The following is a 12,182-nucleotide window of genomic DNA, read 5'->3' as shown; positions in this document are numbered from 1 at the left end:
CATTTGGGGCGGGGGCACTGAGGCTTACAGGGACATGTGTTCCGTTCACTGACAAGTCTGCTCTGTCCCGCTTCTGGGCACAATGTGAGTCATGAGCTCGGCAGAGCTGTTTTTCTTTTCTCTCGGTGCCATTTCCTGTGCTGTTGGCAAAAGAAATCTCAGCAAAATCGGGAGAAAATGCCCATCTTCGGTGGCTGCAGATGAGGTCCGATTCTACCCTATAAAACCATCCTTGCAAATGTTATTATGGTTACCTTGTTAAGTGCAAAACAGAACAGTCTTAAAACACACACACACACACACACACACACAAAACCAGGTGCAACTTAATAAATGATTATCAGGTGAACCCCATGAAGCCAGCAGCCAGCTGGGACAGAGAGTGGGGCATGGTCACCCTCCCCGGGAGCTCCGCCATGTGCCCTCCGCCGGTAGCAACTGACTCCTACCCCACAGATGTGCCCATTCTCCTGACTTTCACGTTCACATGTTCATGGCTTCCTTACCTGCCACTCTAGTTTGGTCTTGTGCATGTTGCTAACTTGGTGTGTCCTTTGAATTTCTTTTTCTTTTTTTTTTTTTTATCAGAGTTCAGCCTGAGTACTTTTATATAACTGAAAGAAATTAAGCCACGTATGTTGAAGATGAACTGTTGAGAAAATAGTACATTTTAAAAGAGATTCCTATAATCAAATGACCATTCCATTCACATTAAAGCACTCATAATTGGAGTATTTTTTATTTTATGTACAATGAGTTGACATTAAAGTAGGTATCTTGGATATCTGCAGTTAAGGTAGGTTATCTTGGATGACCAATTCAAGGAAGTTCACTTAATCCAGCTTAAGGGAGCCTATACCCTTCGCGTACTGACGGAAACACTGGTAGCACATATTGAGGCTGTGTTTCCAGATCAGACCGTGCCGGTTTGAGCAGACGCAGCAAGAATGAGAACCCTGGCCAGATTTCCTCGGGTGGCTCCAGTACAGCTGCTGGTGACCCATCTTGCTCTCTCGGATGCAACGAGGCAAAAGGGCCCTTTGAATTTATTTAACCAACAGGTTTCCTATCTGCATTCATTTCTTTTTTTTTTAATATTTTATTTATTTATTTGAGAGAGAGAGAATGAGAGACAGAGAGCACATGACGGGGGGAGGGTCAGAGGGAGAAGCAGACTCTCTGCCGAGCAGGGAGCCTGATGCGGGACTCGATCCCAGGACTCCAGGATCACGACCTGAGCCGAAGGCAGTCGCTTAACCAACTGAGCCACCCAGGCGCCCTGCATTCATTTCTTGTTGCCACGGTGAAAGACCATCACAAGCTTAGTGGCCTAAAATGACACGATCTGATTCCTCACAGCTCTGGAGGCCAGAAGTCTGAAACAGTCCCACTGGACTGAAACCCCAGCGCTGGCAGGGCTGCATTCCTTCCAGAGGCTTAGGGGACAACACATGCTCTTATCTCTTCCAGCTGCTAGAAGCCTTTGCATTCCTCTGCTCGTGAGGCCTCCTTCCATCTTCAAAACCAGAAATGCCTGGTGCCGTCTTGCTCATGCTGCTTCGCCTTCCTTGTGACCCTCCTGCCTCAATTTTATGAGGACCTTTTGATTGCCCTTAGCCCATCTGGACGATCTGGACGATCTCCCTCTCTCAAGATCCTTAACTCTGCACACCTGCAGAGTCCCTTTTGCCACGTGAGGTCGTATGTCATATGGACATCTTTAGGGGCCATTTTGCAGCCTGCCACTCCATCTACCCCTGCCCCCTTACAAGTTACGTGTTGAGGAATCCAGGCCATGTGGCCTGTAGAATCAATGCCCCACTGTCTACATTTGGCGGATCACAAACTCCAAGTGCAGCTCTGTGCGTTCCTCTGTCCTCCGACCTTCCTGCAAACTGGCGCCGTGATTGTGATCCGGAGGCTGGATCGGGCTCGGGCGCCATCCCCCTGGCTTCTAATGTCTGGTTGTCTCTTTTTGTGATGTTGGGACTCACTGGCTTTCAATGTCTAGATTCACTAATTCATTGGGCAAAACCGTGATAGTCTAATCCCGACATTTCCTTCAAAGTATCACTTGGAATACTTTCCCAAAGAGATGCTTTCCCTCATCTCCAATCGGGTTACCCACTGGAACAGGATGGGGAGAGCCGCTCCTTGATCCATTTCCTTTACCAGTGTTCAAGGAAACACGTTGATTCCTCATCATCCTCTGAAGAAGGTCCACTAGATTTTTAAAAATATTTTTGTGAACTCATGAATTTAAAGATAGGCTTTAATGGATAGATTCCTAGATTTTTTATAGCAAATATTTTTTTTTTAAGATTTTATTTATTTGAGAGAGAGTGAGGGAGCACGAGCAGGGGGGAGGGGTAGAGGGAGAGGGAGAAGCAGGCTCCCCACTGAGCAGGGAGCCCGACGAGGAACTCGATCCCAGGACCCTGGGATCATGACCTGAGCCGAAGGCAGACGCTTAACCGACTGAGCCACCCAGGTGCCCCTAAATGTATTTTTTAAATGAAATTCATGAGCAAAAAAAAAAAAAAAAAGGAAGTGGGACTACATCCAACTAAACAGTTTCTACACAGTGAAGGAAACCATCAACCAAACAAAAAGTCAGCCTACTGAATGGCAGACAATATTTGCATATTGCCTAAGGGGTTAACATCCAAATATATAAAGAACTCTTAAAACACTACCAAACCCAAATAATCTGATTTTTTGAAAAATGGGCAGAGGACCTGAATAGACATTTCTCCAAAGAAGACATCCAGATGGCCAACACACACATGAGAAGATGCTCAACATCATTCATCATCGGGGAAATGAAAATCAAAACCACGAGATATGACCTCACACCTGTCAGAATGGCTGGTATCAAAAAGACAAGAAATAAGCGTTGGCGAGGATGTGGAAAAAACGAAACCCGTTGGTGGGAATGCAAACTGGTGCAGCAGCTGTGGAAAACCGTATGGAGGTTCCCCAAAAAACTAAAAATAGAAGTACAATATGATCTAGTAATTCCTCTTCTAGGTATTTACGCAAAGAAAAGAGAAACAGGAATTTGAAAAGATATACACACCCCTGTTTATTAGAGCATGATTTGCCATAGTCAGGATATGGAAGCAACTTGTGAGCATCGGTAGATGGATGGATACAGAAGGTGTGGGGTGTATACAGACAATGGGGTCTTACTCAGCTGTAAGAAGGACATCCTGCCATTGGCAATGACGTGGCTGGATCTGGACCTGGAGGACATTGTGTTAAGTGAAGTCAGAGAAGAACAAATACCATATGATTTCACTCATATGTAGGATTAAAAAAACAAAAACAAAAACCCAAAAACCAAAACAAGCAAGCAAACAACAAAAAGAGAAATAGACTCATCAGTATAAAAAGGAAACTAGCAGCCTCCAGAGGGGAGGGAAGCAGAGGATCAGCAAAACAGGCCAAGGGGAAATACTGAAATCCCCGGTGAGCTCATACTGTGAACTCTCACAATGCCCACACGTGGGTCGGTTGTCTGACTTCAAAGCTCATGCTGATTGTGCCACTGGACTGGCATCTCCCCCTTCTCATAGGTTAAGTCCTGTGACTGCTCTCTCAAATGCATGGACAAGGAAACAAGATTTCTGTGACTCTCTTCCATTTCTCATTTAAACGAAGGGTCTGGGAGTCTGTCCTCTTAAAATTAACACTATGTAACTCCTGTTTCCAAGCCTTGGGGACAACCACACCCGGGGCGATTGTACTCAGTGTTTGCTCTGAACCCAGCCCCAGCCACCTGGCCCCGAATCTTCCTGGAGTCCAGACGCGCGCCCCCCCCCCCCCCACCTTGACTGTTTGTCCCTGTTTCCTCACTGGGCCCTGGAGGCCCCGGAGGACCGGAGAACCTTCCTGGGGCTCCCAGAGGCATCGCAGCTCATACAGCGGGGCGGGCCCCTCCCGTCCTCCCTCTGGGACTTTGAGAAGCCCATCACCCCGGGCAATCGTGAGCTCCTTCCCCTCCATCTCTTGCCACGTCACTGCCTTGCGGCCTTCCTGCCTCAGGGGAGTTCCCCGCTTTTCCCAGCAGCCCCCCAATCTCCTTCACACCTCCCCAGAGGCCCACCCTCAGCCCTGAGCCTGAGAATCAGGCTCCTCCTCATCCTACCTTGGCCTTGCCGCCCCGTGTTTGGTAAGAACAGCTAGTCCTTCCCTCACACTTGCTGTGCACCAGGAAAAATTCTAGGTGCTTTCTATACTTTACCTTTTGCCCTTCTCATGGCCAGCCCAAGAGGCCCGTCCTGTCAGCTGCACATTGTATGGATGAGGAGGCTTGGGCTCAGGGTCCCCTAGGAAGTGAGGGGAGGAGCCAGATCCCACCCACTAACCATCAGGCTCCAGAGTCACCAATTCTAACCAGAAAACAATACCACTTGGGACCAGCCCCTCAGCATCCTTTGGGGGCAGGAGTTAGAACCTGCATAAGTAATAAACTGACAAAATGCAAGTATGGAATCACCTCCATGGGCTGTCTTTCTCCAGAGCAGAAGTTCTCGAGCTGGAGCAGGACTCAGAGTCCCATGGAGGGTGTGTTAAAACACACAGGTTGGGATTGCTTGCCCAAGCCCAGAGTCTCCGACTCAGTAGGTGTGGGGTGGGCCTGAGAAGCTGCATTTCTAATGAGTTCCCTAGCGATGCTGCTGGCCTGGGGAACCTGCTTTGGGAACTGCTGCTCTAGGGAACTTGCTCACCTTGGAAGAACAGGACTTACCTGGGACTGTCTGCCCCCTCCCAGGACACGTGGGGTGGTGGTTCCAACATCAAATTTCCCAACCAGTGGTCTTGTGACAATGAGCACATGGTGATGTTAAAAAAAAAAAAAAAAAAAATTCTTATCTGTTAGAGATGCATTCTGGAGCCTTCTTAGTTGATGTACAGGATGTCCAGGATTTACTTTAAAATACTGCAGTCTCTGCCTTGACAAAAAAGTTGAGGGTGTAGACGAAACAATGGTGGTTGGCTGGTAAGTCCCAAGAGGTTCCTTATAGCACTTTTCTACACCTTGTTTATATGTGAAGGTATTAATGATCAGTCTTGCTGATTTCATGTAAAACAAAACAAAACAAAACAAAAATCTCTGGCTCCCACATGTAGTAACTGGACAACCTTGAGCAAGAAGCTATCCATATCCGAGCTTCAACCCTTTCTGCTATCAATGCAGATGATGGCATCCTTCCAACCCAATGGCTGAAGAGGTGACGGATGTTAGGCACTCATCTGGGCACATAACTCGGGGAAATTATGACTGCCCCAACTTACTCCCCTCTCACACGTTCTCCAGCCTGAGCCTGGATGGGTAGAGCGTAATGGGCAGGGCACTCTCCCACCTCAAAGCACTTGTTCAGCAAGTTCCTGAGTTGAATATGGAACTTGCTAGAAGCCTGCCCATCTGGAGCAGGAGGTGTGGGTGTGGCATGTGGGGCAGCAGATCACCTGCGTGTTCCTTGGGAGGTGAGGCCTCTCAGGAGCCTCAGCGGCTGCCCCACACTACACTTGGATCGGTTTCTTTATGTGGTAACCAAGCCTGGGGCAGGAATTTCCTGGCATCCAGTTCAAAGACTGTTCCGGTGGATTCCAAGGGGGCTTCATTTTGCCAAAATGTCCCAATCGAGGTGTTTGTTGTTTTGGTTGGTGTTTTGTATTGCTTTGTTTGGGTTTGGTTTTGACGGCAAGTAACAGAAACCCATTTATGCCAACCGAGGCCAGAGTCAGGGGCGACGGGAACCACGGAGTCTTTCCTGGGACCTCAGGACAGGGAAGGCAGCCAAGACGCTTATCAACTGGATTCAAGTTCTGGAACGCCGTCAAGAACCCCTATGGTGGCTCTCTCTCTGGCTCTTGCTCCGTCTTCCTCTTTCTCCTCATACACAAGGCATCAGGTGGCCTCTGCACAGCACCGAGGCCCCTCCCTCTGTTCCCACAACCATCAGAGCCGGCTGCCATTTGCCCAGGGTTTCCTGCGGGCCAGGCCTTGGGCAAAAAGCTTCACCACCCGGATTTCACGGTATCCCACAGTAGCCATGGAAGAAAGTGCTGTTTTCATTTCTCCGACTTCCAGAGAAGGAAACTGAAGTGGAGGGAGGTTCAAGAAGTTTTGTGAGGGGCGCCCGGGTGGCTCAGTCGTTAAGCGTCTGCCTTCGGCTCAGGTCATGATGCCAGGGTCCTGGGATCGAGCCCCGCGTCGGGCTCCCCGCTCCGCGGGAAGCCTGCTTCTCCCTCTCCCACTCCCCCTGCCTGTGTTCCTGCTCTCGCTATCTCTCTGTGTCAAATAAATAAAATCTTAAAAAAAAAAGAAAAGAAAAGAAAAAGTTTTGTGAGGACACACAGCCCGGCACAGAGGCCGAACCCGGATGTGCAGGTCTCTCTCACTCCTGAGCCAGGCCCCTGGGCACCTCCCGGTGTCAAAAAGACTCAGGAGCACAGTCGGATAGGGGAGTCTGATTGGCTTACCTTGAGTCAGGTGGTCCAGACCTGGGCCAATCAGCTGTGGCCAGGGCGGGATCTCAGCTTACCAACATGGCGTCCCCCAGGGCCAGCGTCAGAAAACCGTTCTCAGGGCGGTGGGCCTGGTGTCTGCTCCCTGCGAGAGCTCACCTCTGTTCCCTTCCTCCTTCCTGAACAGCCTTATGTGGACACGCAAAGCTCTGCTGCATTCATCTTCTGGCTTAGGGGGTTACATGAGGCTCGATTTCAAATCCTCTTTCTGACATTTTCCTAATGGTCTGTTCTTGGGCGAATGACTTCGCCTCTTTGAGCCTCAGTGTTTCCAGCTGTAAATGAAGATAGTATACTGGCCTCCCAGAGATGTGGGGAGAATCAAATGAGATAGATAATAACCCAGGCAAACCCTTCTGTGGCTCCCCACTGTTTTCATGGTCAAGTTCAAACTCTAGCAGTGAACTGGCTGGCACCTGTTTTAACGACCTATCCCCCGCTTTTCGAACCTTGAACTCCTCTGGTCTGTGCCTTTGCCTGAGATGCCTCTCCTCAACTTCCTAAATCTAAGTTAGCTAACTTACTCCCTATAGTTGGTTAAATTGTGACCCCCCCCAAAATGAGGTATCCACCTCCTAATCCCCAGAACCCTGGAACCTGTGTATGTGGCCTTATTTGGAAATAGGGCAGATATACTTAAATTGACATTAAGATGAGATCATCCTGGATTTAGAGCGGGCCTCAAATCCGATGAAAGTTGTCCTTATAGAAGAAAGGAGGGGGGGGCGCCTGGGTGGCTCAGCCGGTTAAGTGGCTGCCTTCCGCTCAGGTCATGGTCCCAGGGTCCTGGGATCGAGTCCCCGCATTGGGCTCCCTGCTCAGCGGGGAGCCTGCCTCTCCCTCTCCCTCTGCCTGCCTCTCTGCTTACTTGTGCTCTCTCTGTCAAATAAATAAATAAAATCTTTAAAAAAAAAAGGGGGGGGCGCCTGGGTGGCTCAGATGGTTGAGCGTCTGCCTTCGGCTCAGGTCATGATCCTGGGGTCCTGGGATCAAGCCCCACATCAGGCTCCTGGCTCAGCGGGGAACCTGCTTCTCCCTCTGCCTCTCTCCTTGCTCATGCTCTCTCTCTCTCTCTATCTCTGTGTCTCAAATGAATAAATAAAATCTTTAAAAAAATTAAAAAAAAAAAAAGAAAGGAGAGGGGAACTTGACACAGAGGGACGAAGACACTGAGCGGGAGGCCATGTGAAGACAGAGCAGAGATCACATGATAATGCTGGAATTTTAGGCCCCAGTCCACAGCTGATTGCAGGAAATCTGTTTTGGCCTAGGTACCTCTCACCTTCTCATCCAGGAGCCTAGTCACCTCTTCCCAGGTGAAAGCCTGAGGACGCCTTTCCTGGGATTCTAAGATAGGATTTGTCCTATACTGTCTTCACCTGAAGGGCCCCACCTGCCTTCTTTTTAGACTACCTTGCTGATCTCTGTGTGAATGTTCTAGAAAAGACTTGGGGTGGGGGACTTCGTTCATCCTGGCAGCTCAGATGGAAAATGGGCCCAGGAAAGACTGTAGCTAAGTCGGTCAACCCAAGGAACAGGGTTTGCTCTTTTGGAAGAGACTTCTCAGTGGGTGAGACCCCTGGCCAGCCCCTGCCGTCAGCCAAGTGCCCCCAGGGTCCAGCCACCTTTCAGGGGCCTTGCATGAGGGTCTCTGTATCCAGCAGGCAGGGCTGGAGCAGCCCCCGGGCTTGCCCGCTGTTTCCCAGCAACCCGTCCCCTCCTCGAGGCCCTGCTCCGAGGCCCTGTTTGCTGTCAGAAGGGACTTAGCCCTCTCAGAGCCCGGGCCACCCCTGCCCCCGTGGCGGTGGACCGGTCCCCAGGCAGCCACGGAGGTGGCCGCAGCCTCTGTGGCCTCTTCAATATGGCAAGAGAGAAAACTCCAGACTGTGGATTCGGAGAAATGGAGCTGGGCTCCTCTAGTTCTGGAAGAAGGAAAATGGGAGGTGGGGCTCCTGATAGGCCCGTTCCAAGCCGTGAGGCCTTGGGCGAATTGCTTCAGCCTATGGACCGAGAACAAACCTCCCGAGCTTGGCAGAGGCTCCGGGCTCATCTTCCTCATGGTGCAGTGGCTGGTTACACAAGCTGTCACCGCGGGGGAGGCGGGCCTCCTGGACCGCTCGTCTCTTCGCGTGTCCGGTAAATGCAGCATTATTGCAAATAAAGAGTGTTTAAAAATGATTTTTAAATAAGAAAAACAGGTAGACAACCTTAGTATAAGGTATAATCTGACTCTGACAATTAATGGGGAGAAAAAAAACAAATGTGTTCTTTCCTTTCTACAGTCTTTTCCAGAAAGGCTTCCTGTAATTTGTACTTCCTAGGAGAACAACAGTAAGCATGGAATATCTCTCTGCCCTGAATGACTGTAGGCAGGAGAATGTCATAATCAAGTCAAATATCTTATTCAAATCTCAGTACCTGTATGTGTTCATATAACTACACGAATTACAGGCTTAGTCTCTTTGATAAGGAAAAAGAAAAAAATCCCTACCTCCCAAAGACTAGGATCCGATTACTTAGGTCTGCATCCTTCCCCCTGCCGTTTACTAAGCTGTGTGACACTTGCTAGTGACTTTATTGCTCTGTGCCTCAGTTTTCCTAATCTGTAAAATGGGTGTTGATAGTGTCTTCCTCGTGGCTTGGGAGAGTTCAGATGAGGTGCTTGTGTCTGTAGAGGGCTCCCAGAGGTGCCTGCAACCAGTAGGTGCTCAGAAGGAGCTGCCTTCTGTGGTAAGGTTGCCGTGAGGAGTAATGTTATAACGTGGGGCAAGGGCTCGGAGCAGAAGGGATTCCTCCTGAGGATTAATTGCCCACCTATCACTGCCTGGCTATGTACGACCTTGGACAAGTCACAAGACATTCTGCGATCTGCTGTCCTCCTTTGTAAACTGAGGTCTCTGGTGTGGACGTCTAGGAGACTGTCTGCCCGGCCCTGATGTGTGCGTTTTCCTGGGACCCCCCTCCCGGTGCACCATCCCACCGCTCCACTCATCGCCATTGCTAATGGCAGAGCTGCCAGTTCTTTCTTCAGCCTTCCCTTGGCCTCGGTTGATGGGCCTAGAAATGGGTGCCTTCCCCAGGGTGCCAGAGGGGCGGCAGGCTGGGGGCTGGGGGGCAGGGTGTGCAGGATGGAGTCTGGAGCTGCTGGGGCCACATCTCACATCATGGGGAAGACAGTCACTCTGCTCAGAGAAGACAGAGAGAACTGGGAGACTCTATGCCTGGGTCCTGCCGCCCCTCAGGCCCAGGTGAGGCCCTGTCTCCCCAAGCAGGGGCCGTCAGATTTTCCGTCGAGGCAACAATAGTAACAACAATAGCAGGGAGCGCTAAACATACATACTGTGAGCCAGGTGCTGAAAGCCGCATAGGTACTAACGCTTTTACCTCTCCTAGCAGTATCAAGAGGTAACTTCACCCCCTTTTACAAATGGGGAAACTGAGGCACAGCGAATGACCTGTGCAGGGTCATGCAGCCAACAAGTGTCAGAGCCGTCACGTACCATTCTTACACGTACCTCACAAAGGAAATAAAAGTGAAATGGATGGAATAAGGTATTTCCTAGGAGGTCATCACATGTGGATCCAACTCTTCCAAATCGAATCGCTCTTCCACTCCGGGTTGCCAGTGTCCGAGTCTTTCTGCCGGTATGGTCCTGTGCAGCCCCGAGAGTGCTGGTGACACAGAATTTTCCAGAAGGCTGTTCCTCCGTTGTTCCTGGAAGTTTCCACCAGGCTTGCTTATGCCTAACCTGTATGTTTCGACATACTCGTGTGTGGGCAATGATGCACGCTGCCTGGAGGTGACGACTATGACACATCGCAACTTCAGGGACACGGAAAGGTGAAAAAAAACAAGGCATCTTGGATTCACCAAGCAAGCGTGGTTAGTGCTTGGTAAATATTTCTTGCCAGAATGGATGTGTGAGGGAGGGAATGAAGGAGGGACAAGGGAGTGGGGAAGTTAGTGAGTTGCCCTGCACCTGAGGGGCAGCGCGCCGGTGCAATTTACAGATGGAGGAAGTACCAGGCACACACAAGTCTCTGCTGGTTGTACCCGTTTACTTCCACTGTATGCAGCCAGCACGGAGTGGACAGTCCCTCAGCCCTGTGCCCTCAGTCCAGAGCGGTCTGGCTGTTCACTGGAGCCCCCACCCCCAGAGGCTTCAGCCAACCTCAGGCCCAGGTCCCTTCCAGCCCAATGAGATCAACCCTCCAGGAACCAGGGGGCTACTGGGGATTTTACGAATGACCCAAGCTGCGACCCCTGTAATCATGTCACAAAGTGGCTCATGCCTGACATGGACAGACATGATCCTCACTCCCCAAAATGGAAACCAGATCTGTCTCTTGTCGGGCTTGACATTCTTGGAGAAAGTCGTCTTTCTATTCCTTCAGTGGGAAGGTCACAACCTCCACCACCCCCATGCCCCCGCATGATGTAACAAAGGCACACTTTGTACAGCTTGTATATGAATCGCTGGACTCTTTCTTTCATGTTCCACACACAAAAACAAAACAAAACAAAACAAAAACCAAAGTAGTCCTCAGCAACCTGGATGCACTGAGACCCGTCCGTCGCCTGTCTCCACTTTAAAGTGGGCTTGGAGTGTTTTCTAAGAGAGTGTGGATTTTATGGGAGAAAGGATGCGTCCGTGGTGAGGGAGGTGCAGGGGCCCGGGGTGGGGAGTGGGAGCTGCTTATTTTTTGAAATATGGGAACGTGGATGTTGTCTTCACATAAGCCCACTTTGGAATTTGGAAGTTCGAGCCCTCCAAAGGACTGATCAGTACCAATCACCTCGGGCTCTTCTGAGAGGGATGAGTTATCGGTAAATGGAGCCATTTCTCTCCACGAGCCTGCATTGTACAGCCACTGTTGAGATGTGTGTAACGAAGCTCCAGGGCTCTGCCCACAGCCCCATGGGCTCACCTCCCTGACAGAGGTGGGCTGCCCCTGGAAGTGGCCACCCCTCCCCTAGGGGCAGCCCTTACCTGGTCACTGAAGGGTGCGGGAGCCCCACACAGACTTGGCTCCCATGCCCCCCACCAGGGGGGGCCCCTTCCAAAGTGTGACTCAGGGCCGCCTATACTATTTGCAAAACGAACACACGGGCCCCTTGGTGGACAATTGCTAAGATTTTCATTAAAGCTAAGTGTGGACCCCTCTGAGCAACTGTCCCTGGAGCCCGCCCTGGGGGATCTCACCAAAGTCGCCCTCTGTGGGACCTTGACGTTTCACCTTGGCTGACCTCCTACTCCTCCCCCCCCACCCCAACCTCTCCTCCCCACGTCCCTACCTTTCCCCCAGGAAAGTTAGGAACTTTCCTAACAAGTCACTTTCAACAAATCCTCCTCCCAGGTCTGCCTCAGAGGGATCCGACCCAGAGCAGTGCACACGTGGCCGGATATTCCACGGTTCCAGAAGCAGAGCTGAGCAGACACTTCATCCCAGTACCCTCAACAACCCCCCTCCACACACACACACTACACACCCGCCCAGGGCTCAAGGGCTTCAGCACATGCAATTTAAGATCAGCGGGAGTTAAAACTATGAATCCCACCTGAGTAGCTAAGTTCATTTCCATTTTGTAAGGAGCAATTTATTCTGAGAACATCTGGGATAGGTACATGGCTCCCGGAGACAAA

General features: G+C 50.6%; 1 pseudogene; it reads right to left on the bottom strand.

The window, feature by feature from the left end:
* Nucleotides 1-833: 833 nt before the first annotated feature.
* Nucleotides 834-1,004, bottom strand: LOC114199096 (small ribosomal subunit protein uS14 pseudogene; annotated as a pseudogene).
* Nucleotides 1,005-12,182: the final 11,178 nt, after the last annotated feature.

This window comes from Eumetopias jubatus, unplaced genomic scaffold (assembly GCF_037043125.1).
Source record: "Eumetopias jubatus isolate StellerSeaLion01/CBP00866 unplaced genomic scaffold, mEumJub1_p1.0 scaffold_10, whole genome shotgun sequence".
In the NCBI taxonomy this organism is placed as follows: domain Eukaryota; kingdom Metazoa; phylum Chordata; class Mammalia; order Carnivora; family Otariidae; genus Eumetopias; species Eumetopias jubatus.
The sequence above is the reverse complement of the archived record's forward strand: the minus strand, read 5'-3'. Positions and strand labels throughout refer to the sequence as shown.